We start from the raw sequence: 11,047 nt of genomic DNA, 5'->3' as shown, positions 1-11,047 counted from the left end.
CTAACTTCCTTTAGCTTTGACAAAATGTATTTCAGTTACTTTTGTAGCTACGTTCTTAAAAACATGTGTGTACCCTAACTTTTGATTATCTTTAAGCTAGCTAACTTCGGTCCCAGTTGTCTCATAGCCAACTCAGTCTCAGCAGATGTGTGTCTAACATGAGTCTGGTCCTGCTGGAGGTTTCTGCCTGTTAAAGGAAGTTTGTCCTCTCCACTGTAACTTGCTTAATACTGTGAGGTGCAATGCTCATGGTGGATTAAGGTGGGGTCAGACTGAGTCTGATCCGGTCTTGGTGTTGGGTCTCTGTTCATAATTTGACATAGAGTGGTCTAGACCTGCTCTGTTTGTAAAAGCGTCTTGAGATAACGTTTGTTGTGATTTACAAATACAAATAAAGACTGATTGATTGATTTTATACACTTTCTGTAAATAATAAATGACACATGGTTCTAAAGAAAAGAAAATAATACAATAAAGCAAACTCAAAAATGTACCTGTATCCTGCTTCTTTATAAATAGTTTTTTTTCCTTATTTTATGTAATATTCATGAAAGAAAAGACATGTTTGTGACATTTTAAACCCTTTATTTCAAACAAAGCTGCTGTATTTACAGGTATTTAACATGCAGATGCATTGACCCTTCAGCGCTGTGGTGTTCTGGATAAGATCTGTTTCTTCTAATGGTTTTATTTAATGGACAAAGGGAGAAAGAGCTATCCTGTGGTCCCATCTTCTGTGTTAAGTGCAGGTCGAGCGAGGTTCATCACCAGCTGATCATCTTACAGAGAGAGAGAGAGAGAGAGAGAGAGAGAGAGAGAGAGAGAGAGAGAGGTGGATGTGCTCGGGCGACCACATTCTTGTCCACGTGTTAAAAAGGAAAAAGCCTTTTTTGAATGCTGTTATAAATTAGCCTGTTAGCATCATTATTATGACACTGTGGCTGAGTCTGCAGAGAGAAAAACAAATGACCCAGAACACTACAATGTTTGTGTTTCCCAGTCACACACACTCTTTGTGTTTATTTGTGCGTGTCTTTAACTTTCTTGTTGCTGCTCTGATCAGCTGTTTTCATAACCAGCAGAGTGTTACAGCTGACTGACTGACTGACTGCAGAGTAAAAATAATGAAATAAATCACCTGTCATGTCGAGGCTGATTTGAAAAACAGCTGAGTTTTTTCCCTTTGAATCGTTCAGCGCTCATGTGAATATGTTGGCGTGTTTTATCCGCAGGTTTTGAAACCCAGATCCAGCCTGAATAGAGCTTGTGTGAATTAATGGACGGCGTACGCGGCTCTGCTGTCTGCACACGGACGATGGCGGAGTCGATTTTGACAGGCAATTAGGAACAAGACCAGCAGAAATATTTCTCAAACAAAAGCTCCTGATAGCTTAATGGTTGGTAAATCCAGGACTCCTGCAGGCCGGGGCCAGGTGGGCGGTTCAGGGAGGAAACACGGCCGTCTGCAGGCAGAAACAGATCAGAAACATTTACTCAGGAGGCGAAGGGGAGGCTACTTTCTACTCCAACGACACCAAGGTCTCTAACATGAGACCTCTACATGCATCAGAGTAACTTCAGAATGTAGAATAAGTGCCTCAACTTCATACAAGTCAACATCATTCACTTCACAGCTCAGATGTGACATGCAGAGTCTTCTTTATCAGCTAAATAAAACAGACATTAATTAGAAATGCAAAAAATAAAAGTGGTTTCATTTTGATTTGTGTATTTTTAGAAACATTTGCCCCTTTAAAGATGAATGCATGCTGCAAGGAAAGTATGCTTCAATATTTCTAAGTTAAAGTTTAAAGAGATATTTCACAGATTTGCAGAAAATCACATTTTTCTTTCCAGAGTTACGACCGTCATTAAGAGAAATGTGTTGCAAATCTAAAAATGGTGCACATTTATTTACACACACAAAAGTCACAGGAAAAATGCAACAGTGGAGACCTGCTGCAAAAAAAACAGGATGCAAAGAGAGAAAGAAAAACAGGAAACGTGCTGCAAATCCAGAAATGCATCAACACAGAAGTGCTCCAGGCCTGCAGGGGGCGCTGTGTGGAACAGTTTGTTAGCTTGCAGCACATTTCTCTGGTCGGCCACCGTACACACTAACCGTCGTCTTTTACGACACAGCGTCTAATTAGGTTCCCAACCATTTATCACGACTGATGTGGTGACATCACAAGGAGGAGGGGCTTAGCTAGAAGACAACCGGATATGCTAACAGCAGTTACTCACCCAACGTCTGAATATTTCTACCCTGGTCATTTTTGTACGGAGGTCACAGCCAAACAAAGAAATCTCAAAAGATCCCAAAATAAGGAAATGAAACACGGAGCAGAGTGATGGCACGAGGAGGTTCACAGTCCCACTTCTCAGCTCTCAGCACTCACAGTTAAGATACCAAACTGTACCAAATGATAAAATCCAGACAGCCTGTGGTCTGAGGAGACAAAAAAAGACAGAGAGTGTTGCGTACTGGTGCTTTACCAAAGTCTGATCACACATGAAAGACCCAACGCTGCAGAGAGACACCATGAGCCTCAACTCTTTACATCTCTTCAACAGCTGAACAAGTACAAACTAAATCAATCTGCACAATCCTACAACTCATGTTTCATTCTAGAGGAAGGAATGTTCCTCTTTGTGATTACAAGGAAAAACAGTCTGTATGGAGAGCAACAGCAGGGGCTCTAGAATTCTGACATCAAAGACAGAACTCCAGAATTCTGTCTTTGATGATGTCAGAATTCTGTCTTTGATGATGTCAGAGTTCTGTCTTTGATGATGTCAGAATTCTGTCTTTGATGATGTCAGAATTCTGTCTTTGATGATGTCAGAGTTCTGTCTTTGATGATGTCAGAGTTCTGTCTTTGATGATGTCAGAGTTCTGTCTTTGATGATGTCAGAGTTCTGTTTTTGATGATGTCAGAGTTCTGAGAACAAATGGAACATTCCATGAAGAAGGTCAGAGCTAAAGAAACATCAGTGTCTCTAATCCTCTTTCATAGACCTCCATTCAACAAACAAACATTGTAGACGTAGTTTTCTTCTCCTCTTGAGGACAGACCTGACAAAGGTGGACTTTGGACTTTGGACTAATCTGCATCATGATGTTGTTATTTCAGCAAACTGAAGACCCGTTAATTACAAGAACATCACAAGAACATCAGTTTCTGTTTCAGGTTCATACCGCTGAAGGAAGCCAGAGGGAAGCCTCTGAGGAACTGTTTACAGTGAAACTGAGACTCTGTGGAACTGTTTACAGTGAAACTGAGACTCTGTGGAACTGTTTACAGTGAAACTGAGACTCTGTGGGACTGTTTACAGTGAAGCTGAGACTCAGTAGAAACAGATGAACGGGCGCTTCCTCTGGGGGATGGAATGAATTATGGTGTCTATTTTTGAGACATATCTGAAGGGTTGAGCTTCACCTTTAATCTGAACACATGCTCATTTCTTATATACAGTATATATATTTTTGAGTACCATGAAAAGTGCTTTTCAAATCCTATCAGTTATTATTATTATTATTGAGATGCTAACTGGACTGTATCAGCACAAAGGAGAGGATGCGTGGTCATTTATCTCTAACCTGGAGACTGAGACATGTTGTTTCCTGAAGCCTCTCTCATCATCACCCCATGATCACAGACAGATCCAGAGATTGGCACCACAGTGTCCTGAAGATGTCCCGCTGTGTTTAGTCAAACTGAGAGACACTCTGAGGATCTGGCTGTTTGTTTTTTATCAGTACGTACATTTTGTTTAAAGGCTGTTCCTCCCTCGCCAAAATTAGTTGGCACCTCGTTAACCCAGCTAGCACTAGTTAGCGTATATCTTAGCCTGTGCTTACGCCTTGCTTCTTTCCAAATATGGTCACTTCTGATGCCAAAAACAAGATGGCGGTTGCCCAAATGACAAATTTCGAGGCTTCAGAACGGCGGTCCACAAACAAACAGGTGACGTCACAGCCGCCCACGGCGGGTACGTCCACGTCTTCTGTGCCGTCTATGATCTGTTGGAGTGGAAACAGCCTCTCTGTTGTCATAAATCAGGACTCCTCTGTGTGTACCATCACTCTGTGCAGAGAAACCTGGAGTCTGGGCAGCAGAGAGGAGCGTGTGTGTGTGTGTGTGTGTGTGTGTGTGTGTGTGTGTGTGTGTGTGTGTGTGTGTGTGTGTGGCTCTCTGTGAGGATCCAGCAGCAGCCTGATCGGCACTCTGAGACGCCTCATGCCAAACAGATCAATGACGCTTCCTGTCTGGCCAGGCGGACGCTCCTTCTGGAGAACCGAGTCTTCCATCACAACATATTGAGGGCAACAAACCACCACCCATCACCCTCCTCTCCTCTCCCTCCCTCCCCCATCCTCCCCCATCCTCCCCCGTCCTCCCCCGTCCTCCCGCACAGAGAGGCAGTAAAAAAAGGGAAAGTGGTCTGCAGACAAAGGCTGGCAGAGAAAGCGCTGCTGCTCGTCAGAAGATTTCAGTGGAGAATGGAGAGAAGTTCAGACGCAGCAACTGTCACCAGAACGTCCCGACAGATCCCGCTCGTCCAGAAAATCAGGAGGAGAAGTTTCACACCACGAACGTTCCACAGGAAAAATGTGAGGGAATTAAAGTTTCTCTGCAGATGTGGAAGTGAAATCACACGAACACTGAGTTCACTGGAACAGAGATTATTTCATGATTTCTCCACAACAGAGGAAAAGATTCTACGTGTGACACTTTCAGGTTCTCATGACAGATTTAAATGTTGTGTTGGTGGAAACCAGAGAAGTCTTTCTTGTTGTTCAGCTGGTTTGCACAAACATTCAGGGGGTGAATAATTTAATGCATTCATGCTTACTCCATTACTACCCCTGCCCTCTGGAACTCCCTCCCAACACACATATGCAACTCCACTGACCTCCAAACATTCAGATCCCACCTCAAAACACACACCTCTTCAGAACTGCTTTTAACTGTTAATGTTTGTATTTCCACTGTTTCTAACTTGTTTCTTTTATTGTGTCTTTTATTGTGTGCTATTTGTGAAGTGTCTTTGAGTTCTGTGAAAAGCTCTATATAAATAAAATGTATTATTATTATTATTATTATTATTATTATTATAATTAGAATACATGAATGTGATATGGAGAGATGCACACTCCACAGACAACATGCAAATCATTTAAACACAACAAAAGAAAAACAAACTCTCAAATCAGACGATTAAAGAAATATATCATCACGACCCTCCATTAAATATATATACACAGTTTAAATGCACACTTATATGCATTAATATGAGGACACTGTATTCTAAAACAGGACATCCTGAATAATGTGCACTTTTATTTTTGTCACTTAAAGCACGTTCATGATAAAGCTGCATGGCTGTGTTTATAAACTTCAATAAAAATGTAACGTTTAAATCTTGAATGTTAAATCAAAGTGTGTATTTTATTTAAATGAAAGTTATTAGAGTTTGAATAAACGTTTCCTCTCCGGTCCATTAACCTGTGTGACTTCCTCTTACTCCCTCTAACTCTGAATCTATAAATATTAAAGACTAATACTGTTCTCACATGTCGCAGCGTTTCTACATGTATGTAACATAAATCACATGTTCTGCATATTAAGAGCAGCTCCATTTCTCCAGCTCTAATGTGTAATAATTACTGCACATCACTGTGAAGAAAAGCATCATGAGGAGTGGAGATATAAAAGCTGCAGGGAGAGAGGGAATGAAGTGGAATTACCCTTTAATGAAGCTCTGCTGCTGATGGAGGTTCACCTCGCTCACATGCTGCTTGAAGACTTCATATGAAGTAAAAGAGGGAGGAGACGTTAAACGGGTAGAAAGATCAGGTGTGTTTCATGTCTTCACTTCAGAGCAGCTGATGCAGCACGGTGTGGGTGATGGGTTAGGAGCTATCTAAACACATGATGATGAGATATCTCAGATTTTACTTCAACTTTTGAATTCATGAAGAATTCAAACGGACATAAAAACTTCAAAACAAAGTGTTTGGGTGTTTGTTTGTTTGTTTGTTTCAGCTGCTGCAGGATTTAAACGCCTCCAGGACTCTGAGGGGAGCCGGTCCAGGGTGTCCTTAAGAAGTCTTTAAAATACGTACATTATATATTTAAAGTTTAAGGTCACACGGTCTTCTTTTTACAGTCTAATGAATGAACCCCCATCCTCCTCCTCCACCTCACACAAAAGAGATATTTTATTAACTCTGAAAATAATTCCTAAAATAAAAAAATAAAAATTATTTTCCACTGATAATAAAGTTAGAATGAAACAAAAACATAAAAGTGGTGTAAAGCTGTTTGAAATTGTAGTGTGTGTGTGTGTGTGTGTGTGTTTGGTTTAATGTGGCGTGTACTCTGCCATATTGGTCACAGGATACACACTGAGCCCTGCTTATCTAAAAATACACACTTCAACACACCAGGCCTTGTTTAGCAAACACAACCACAACACAGAGACACAGATACAGACCAAACACACACACACACACACACACACACACACACACACACACACACAGAGTCCGCCTGTACGAGGCAGCGGGCAGCGCTGACAGATTTCTATTACACCTCATTATATTTGCTGTTGGTGTGTGTGTCACATCGAGCGGCTGATCCTCCTCCTGACTTTTAATGTTGGGAAACTCGGCAAGGTTTTAGAGCTAATCTGGATCTGATTCTGGGTCAGATTATAAACTCCAGATGGACTAAATGTAGAAAAGAATTCAATAAAAATACAACAAAAGAAAGATTTAAATGTCCTCCATCATGGAAACAAAGCAGAGTTATATTTGATGTTTTATGATGGAGGATAGAAATGCTCACATTTTCAAATACAACAGATTTTCTCTCTCTTCTGTCGTCAAAGATTTCTCTCCAGCTTCTCTTTGGTAAATGTTAGCTCAGAGCTAAGCAGCTAACACTGTTTAGTTCTGCTTTATTTAGCTTAGCGGCTAAGTTAGCCCGAATGAAGAGCTAATACATCCATTTGGGGAATAATCTGTTGGGTCACTGTTAGCGGTTTGTTGGGATTAGCAGCCAAAGAATTTGGTGGTCTCCATTAAGCAGCTTAAATAGTTCGATTAAACTTCCAAAGCTTGGCAGATAAACGGTTTGGTTACATGTTTAAAAATAACTCAGATTAGATTAAAAAGTTTGGTGATACTAATTTTGGAAAAGCTGCAGAAGAAGATTCATGAATTCAGGAGGGACAGCAGCTTCATCAGTCTGGTAGAAATATCAAAGAGGTCAGCCTGTTGAGGATATTTCAGGTTAGGCTGAAAAACTGTCATGTTGGTGAAATATTTGGCTAAATGTTAAAATTAGCACTTTGGTTTCTGTTTTTATGGCTCTAAGCTGTGGAACTCTCTGCCTCTGGACATCAGAAGAGCGAGCTCTCTGGGTGTTTTTAAAAGTCAATTTAAGACTTACCTTTTAATCTAGCTTGGACTGCATTATTATTATTTTTAATTTTCAATTTTTTTATTTGAATCATTATTATTTGAATCATTATTATTTGAATCATTATTATTTGAATCATTGCTTTAACATTTATTTATCTTATTTATAAAAAAATATTTATCTTATTTATAAAATGTAATAACTTATTTATCTATTTATTTCTTGTGTTCATCTGATCTTATTTTTAACTTTTCTTTCCACTCTTACTTATTTTTTTTATTTTACTGTGTTGATTTTCTTCTATTTTAAATATAAAGAAGTGCTGAAAACTGCAGTTCATGGAGCGTCCAATTTTCAGAATTCTTTCTTTGATGTCAGAATTCTGTCTCTGATGATGTCAGAATTCTGTCTTTGATGATGTCATAATTCTGTCTCTGATGATGTCAGCATTCTGTCTTTGATGATGTCAGAGTTCTGTCTTTGATGATGTCAGAATTCTGTCTTTGATGATGTCAGCATTCTGTCTTTGATGATGTCAGAGTTCTGTCTTTGATGATGTCAGAATTCTGTCTTTGATGATGTCAGAGTTCTGTCTTTAATAATGTCAGAATTCTGTCTTTGATGATGTCAGAATTCTGTCTTTGATGATGTCAGAATTCTGTCTTTGATGATGTCAGAGTTCTGTCTTTGATGATGTCAGAGTTCTGTCTTTGATGATGTCAGAATTCTGTCTTTGATGATGTCAGAATTCTGTCTTTGATGATGTCAGAGTTCTGTCTTTGATGATGTCAGAGTTCTGTCTTTGATGATGTCAGAATTCTGTCTTTGATGATGTCAGAATTCTGTCTTTGATGATGTCAGAATTCTGTCTTTGATGATGTCAGAATTCTGTCTTTGATGATGTCAGAATTCTGTCTTTGATGATGTCAGAATTCTGTCTTTGATGATGTCAGAATTCTGTCTTTGATGATGTCAGAATTCTCTTTGATGATGTCAGAATTCTGAGAACAAATGGAACATTCCGGTTTTGAAGCCAAAATATCCCGTTCCAGAACGCAGACATCTTGTAAATTTTCTGTAACCAGAGTCTGCACAGTAGGGAATTTGTGTGTTTCCACGGGAACAAGCTCCGCCCTACAGCGTACTGTCTCTACGGCAGCTGTCAATCAAAGTAAACAGGAAGTAAAACCCCGTTGTTTAACCTCTAATAACTAACGAAGAAGAAACTGTTCAGAAAAAAGAGGCCTTGAACACAACACAGTCAAATACTAACTACATATCACCACACACACACACACACACACACACACACACACACACACACACACACACACACACACTGATAATAACTACATATCACCACAGCATATGGATGAGAGAAACATTCAGACCACGTGGATTTATGTTTTAAAGTTTGACTGCGGCCCCATTCACTGAGTTTTTGACCTATACTGCAGCCAGCCACCAGGGGGAGCAGTTTTTGTGGCGCCTCATATTAGCAAAAAGCTAAAGCATGAATGAACAACCTTCAAAAGGATGAGTAGATACGATGTGTACTCACGAGGACGTAACGTGTCCCGCAGGTTTCAGAGAGCCAGACGATGTTGTTTTTCTGTCCTGAGGAGGGCGCCAGCATCGCTATGAAGACACGAAAAGTTCATTAAACAAATCACAGAGAAGGAACTGTTTCTAAAGAAGCTCACAATGTTTATTTATGGAGAATGAATTCAACTTACCATCGTTTACTTCTCTGCTGACTCACACCAGATGTCAGCGTTTGATCTCGATGACAGGATCTCTTCTTCTTCTTCTTTACATTCTCCACCGCACAGATTCACAGTGAGTCATAAGATACAAGCTTACACATGTAGAGAACAAGACCAGCAATGAAGGAGAGATATCACTCTGTCCACAGGGGGCGCCAAAATCCACAGGAAGTAAAAGTTCCTGACAGGAGCTTTAAAAAGTGGAAAGCCTGTCCGTCTGGGTGTTTGATTTTGTAGGATTAGGGTTAATTAAAACTTGATGAGTATCACAGAGTAAGAAGATCAGAGTACCTTTAAAGGGGTCAGTATTTTGTGACCTGGATCTTTAACTTTCCACAGAGTGTTTTTTTACAGCCTGGTTTTAGTTCTGATGTGAAAGCACCCGAGTGTTCCTGAGTGAAGCTGCTGCAGAGAGGAGAAGTCTCTGATCAGACCTGTGTGTGTGTGTGTGTGTGTGTGTGTGTGTGTGTGTGTGTGTGTGTGTGTGTGTGTGTGTGTGTGTGTGTGTGTGTGTGTGTGTGTGAGACGTTGAATCGGTGCTGTGAGCAGATAAAAAAGAAGTCCTCGCCGCTGATCCGTCCCCGTTGACGCTCCTTTGACGGCGAGCAGCGGAGCGCGCACAGATCAGCGGGCTTTTTAAAACAACAGAACCAAAGATCACACCGGGTTTAAGAAAATATTATTATGGCGGGTAATTGGCAGGACCGAACGGGGGCGAGAGGCGGGGTCAGAGCGGGCGAGGGGGGGTCAGCCGAAGACAAGTAAGGAAGTGAGGAAGGAGGAAGGACGGGGGGGCAAATTGAAACGACACCACTTTGCACTTTGACAATCGGATTTGGTGAGTTTGTTTAACCCGACAGGCCCTCGCCGAGCCGCCTGCTTTTACACACTCATTAAAACGATTATTCACGACCCGTCGACCGTTCTCCTGCTCGTTCACATGAACCCCCCCCCCCCCCTCCAACCACCAGCTACCCCTCCCAAAACTAACATTCACACACGCACACACACTTACTGCTCAACATAAAGTCCCACATTATGATGCTGCGAGCTCACGCTGACCTGCTGAAGAAGAAGAACTTCAAAAACTCTGTATAGGTTCAAAGTGGACTTCAGTTTAAATATTAAATGAAGTTACAGTTTAACATTTACAGATCATCTCACTGAACTCTGACTCCTGTCACATCTAACACCTCTGATTTTAACATTAAAATAACTTCCTCAATAATCACTCGTCTCTCTGATGGTTTGTTTTTATAAAGAAACATTTCAGTCTGTTTTATAACCAGTTCAAAACTCCTGACTGGAGCTTTAAGTCAAAATCCTGAGCATGTCTGTTTGTTCTCTTTAGCGCCCCCTGTGGTTACTGCAGGTGTGTTTGGCCCTCACTCTAACACACTGAGGATTCTTCTTTATCTGAAGTTGAATTTTCACTCTGTTTTTTACAGTTTCTGTCAGTGATCGTTCATTCAGCCAGAGTCTGAGATTTAACAGATTTACAGACAGAAATCCTCCAAATTAACATTTTAATATTAAAAAAGAGTTTTTAATTAAAACATGTGAAAATCTTCAGATTCTTTAAATTTCACTCTATGGTCTTAAATCTGACTTCTTCAACTCTGAGGTCACAACTCACCACTACACAATACACTACACAACTAACTACACAATACACTACACAATACACTACACAACTAACTACACAATACACTACACAACTAACTACACAACTAACTACACAATACACTACACAATTAACTACACAACTAACTACACAATACACTACACAACTAACTACACAATACACTACACAATACACTACACAACTAACTACACAATACACTACAC

General features: G+C 40.4%; 1 long non-coding RNA gene across 1 annotated transcript; it reads right to left on the bottom strand.

Annotated features, from left to right (window-relative positions):
- Positions 1-585: 585 nt before the first annotated feature.
- LOC117806569 lies at positions 586-9,651 on the bottom strand. Its single transcript, XR_004629691.1, has 4 exons — positions 9,170-9,651; positions 8,995-9,071; positions 5,756-5,813; positions 586-1,463 (listed from the first exon to the last, which is right to left on the bottom strand). It is a non-coding gene; the product is annotated as an uncharacterized LOC117806569 (long non-coding RNA).
- Between the last annotated feature and the right edge of the window lie 1,396 nt (positions 9,652-11,047).

The sequence above is a fragment of the Notolabrus celidotus genome, chromosome 22 (genome assembly GCF_009762535.1).
Source record: "Notolabrus celidotus isolate fNotCel1 chromosome 22, fNotCel1.pri, whole genome shotgun sequence".
NCBI lineage: Eukaryota > Metazoa > Chordata > Actinopteri > Labriformes > Labridae > Notolabrus > Notolabrus celidotus.
This window is presented reverse-complemented; position numbering and strand designations above follow the sequence as displayed.